Raw genomic sequence first — 3,852 nt, 5'->3', positions numbered from 1 at the left:
CTATGTTCATTTTTTTGCAACTATCTGTCCAATTTTCCTAACACTGTTTATTGAAGAGACTGTTTTGACTCCATTGTATGCTCTTGCCTCCTTTGTCAAATATCAATTGAGCATAATGGCTTCGGTTGATCTCTGGGTTCTCTGTTCAGTTCCATTGGTCTATATGTCTGTTCTTGTGCAGTACCAGGCAATTTTGAGGACAGTGGCTTTATAGTACAACTTGATATCTGGTATTCTGATCCCTCCAACATTGTCCTTCTTTCTCAAGATTGCTGCAGCTATTCAGGGTCTTTTTTTATTCAAGATGAATTTTTGGAGAGTCTGTTCTAGGCCTTTGAGGTATGTCCTTGGTAGTTTAATGGGGATTGCATTGAATCTATAAATTGCTTTGGGTAGTATGGACATTTAAAAAAATATTTTATTGATTTTTTACAGAGAGGAAGGGAAAGGGATAGAGAGTTAGAAACATCAATGAGAGAAACATCGATCAGCTGCCTCTTGCACACCCCCTACTGGGGATGTGCCCACAACCAAGGTACATGCCCTTGACCAGAATCGAACCTTGGACCTTTCAGTCCACAGGCTGATGATCTATCCACTGAGCCAAACCAGTTAGGGTGGTAGTATGGACATTTTAATGATGTTGATTCTACCAATCCATGAACATGGTATATTATCCCATTTGTTTATATCTTCATCTATCTCTTTTTCAGCATCCTGTAATTTTCTGAGTACAGGTCCTTTACCTTTTTGGTTAAATTAATTCCTACGTATCCTAATTTTTTTGTTGCAATGGTAAATGGGTTTGTTTTTTAGTTTCTCTTCCTGTGAGTTAATTATCTATATATATAAAACCCTAATATGCAAATAGACCAAAAGAAGAATAACCAAACAACCAAACAACCGGTAACTATGATGTGCGCTGACCACCAGGAGGCACTCGCGTGGAACATGGCGGGTGTCAGCAGCAGGTGGCAGAGTGCAGAACATGGAGGGCATCAGTTGTGGCAGAAGGATGGAGCAAGTGAGCAGGGTGTGCCAGACGAAGGCGGGGCACCGGTCACTGTCATCGAGTCAAGTCTCTGGTGGTTACTGAAAATTTTTTGCTCCTGTGTGCCATGGTCCCACCTGGCACCTGCACCTGCTGGTGGTGCCAGCCCTGCTCAGACCCATGGCCAGCTCCGGAGCCACCACTCACACCCACTGCTGGCACCAGCCCCACTCGCACCTGCAGCTGACATCAGATCTGCTGCTTGCACCCGCTGCCAGTGCCCAGCACTGGCCCCGATTGCTTGGCACTGTCAGTGGGTGTGAGCAGTGGCTGTTGGCCCCAATTGTCCCTGAGGGCTTCTTTACCTCCCCCTGCTCCTGACCGGTGATTGGGGTAGCAGCTGCCACTTGCACCTGCTGACGGTACCGGCTCCACTTGTACCCACTGCTGGCACTGGCCCCAATCGTTCTGCACTGTCAGTGGGTGAGAGTGGGGCTGCCACCATCAGTGTGTGGGAGCAGCGGCAGCGGGAGCAGGTCTGCTGGTAGAGAGTGGACCAGGGGCCATGGCGGAAGGGGCCGGATGGGGGCATGGAAGATGGGCCTCACAACCCACAGTTCCTTTCAAGGTGTACGAATTCATGCACCGGGCCCCTAGTTGGTGAACAAAAAAGCTATAGATTCCTGGGTGTTAATTTTGTATCCTGATACATTGCCAAATTCAGGTATTAAATCTAGTAGATTTTTTGATGAAGTCTTTGGGGGTTTTCTATGTATAATATCATGTCATCTGCAAATAATGACAGTTTTACTTCTTTTCCAATGTGGGTGCATTTTATTTCTTCTTCTTGTCTGATTGCTATGGCTAGCACTTCCAGTACTGTGTCAAACAGGAGTGGTGAAAGTGGGCATCCCTTTCTTGTTCCTGTTCTTAGGGGAAATGGTTTTAGTTTTTGCCCATTGAGTATGATGTTGGCTGTAGTTTTGTCATATAAGGTATGATCCTTCTATTCTCACTTTGCTGAGGGTTTTTTATCAAGAAAGCATGTTGGATTTTTTTCAAATGCTTTTTCTGCATCCACTGATATAATTATGCAATTTTTATCTCTCAGTTTGTTTATGTGATGTATCACATTTATTGATTTGTGGATATTGTACCATCCTTGCATCGCTGGAATAAATTCCACTTGATCATGGTGTATGATGTTTCTAATGTAATGCCCGATCCAATTTGCTAGAATTTTGTTGAGGATTTTAGCATCTATATCCATCAGAGATATTGGCCTGTAATTTTGGAATAGTCTGAGGAGGATAGGTTTTAGTTCTTTGAATGTTTGGTAAAACTCCCCTGTGAAGTCCAGGGCTTTTGTTTGCTGCAAGTATTTTGATTACTGCTTCAATTTCTTCCATAGTTATCAGCCTATTCAGATTTTTTTACTTTTCCTGATTGAATTTTGGAAGGTCGTATTTTTCTAGGACATGTTCATTTCTTTTAGGTTGACCAGTTTGTTGAAATAGAGTTGTTCATGTATTTTTTTTACAATCCTGTGTATTTCTGTGAGGTCTCTTGTTACTTTGCCTCTTTCATTTCTGATTTTGTTTATTTGGGTCCTCTCTTTTGCTTCTTGGTGAGCCTGGCTAGAGGTTCATCAATCCTCTCTATCCTTTCAAACAATCAGCTCTTGGTTCTATTGATCTTCATATTGTATTTTGGTCTCTATGTCATTTATTTCTGCTCTGATATTAATTATTCCCTTCCCTTGACTGACTCTAGGCTTTTCTTGTAACTCTCATGTTAGTTCTTCAAATTGTTGGGTTAGATAACTTGTTACCAGTTTTTCTTGTTTTTGTTTTGTTTTGTTTTTGTTTTCTTTTTTTGCTTTTTTTAAGGTAGGCCTGTAGTGCTATGAACTTCCCTCTCAGGACTGCTTTCACTGTGTCTCATAGGTTTTGGATTGTTGTGTTTTCATTGTCTTTGTTTTCAGGATGTTTTAATTTCTTCTTTGATTTCTTTGGTAACCCAATTATTGTTTAATAGCATGCTATTTAATCTCCAAGTGTTTGAGTATTTTTATTTTTTTTATTGTAGTTGATTTCTAATTTTATGCCATTGTGATCTGAGAAGAAGCTTGATATGATTTCAATCTTCTTGAATTTGAAGAGACTTTACCTATGTCCCAATATGTGGCCTATCTTTGTAAATGTCCCATGAGCACTTGAGAAGAATGTATATTCTGTAGCTTTGGGGTGAAATGTTCTGAAGATGTCAATTAAGTCCATCTGATCTAGTGAGTCATTTAGGATTGCTGTTTCTTTCCTGGTTTTTTGTCTAGAGGATTTATCCAGTGACGTCAATAGGGTATTAAAGTCTCCTACTATGGTTGTACTATTAGAGTCAATCTCTCCTAGAAGTTTTTTTTTTTTTATGTATTTGGGTGCTCCTGCATTGGGAGCATATATGTTTATCAGAGTTATATCTTCTTATTGTATCAAACCATTTATTATTATGAAGTGGCCCTCCTTATCTGTTGTTATGGCCTTCACTTTGAAGTCTATTTTATCAGATATAAATATTGCTACCCCAGCTTTTTTTATATTTCCATTTGCCTGAAAGATATTTTTCCTATCCCTTCACTTTCAGTCTGTGTGAGTCCCTTGTTCTGAGGTGGGTCTCTTGTAGACAGCCTATATATGGGTCATGTTTTCTTATCCATTCATCCACTTGATGTCTTTTGATTGGAGCATTTATTCCAGTTACGTTTAAGGTTATTATTGATAGGAACTTGTTTGTAGCCATTTTTTATTCTTTGTGCCTGTGTTCCTCCTTACTCTTTTATTTCTTTTTTCTTTTTTTTAAATTTT

Source organism: Myotis davidii, unplaced genomic scaffold, assembly GCF_000327345.1.
Source record: "Myotis davidii unplaced genomic scaffold, ASM32734v1 scaffold316, whole genome shotgun sequence".
Lineage (NCBI taxonomy): Eukaryota > Metazoa > Chordata > Mammalia > Chiroptera > Vespertilionidae > Myotis > Myotis davidii.
The sequence above is the reverse complement of the archived record's forward strand: the minus strand, read 5'-3'. Positions refer to the sequence as shown.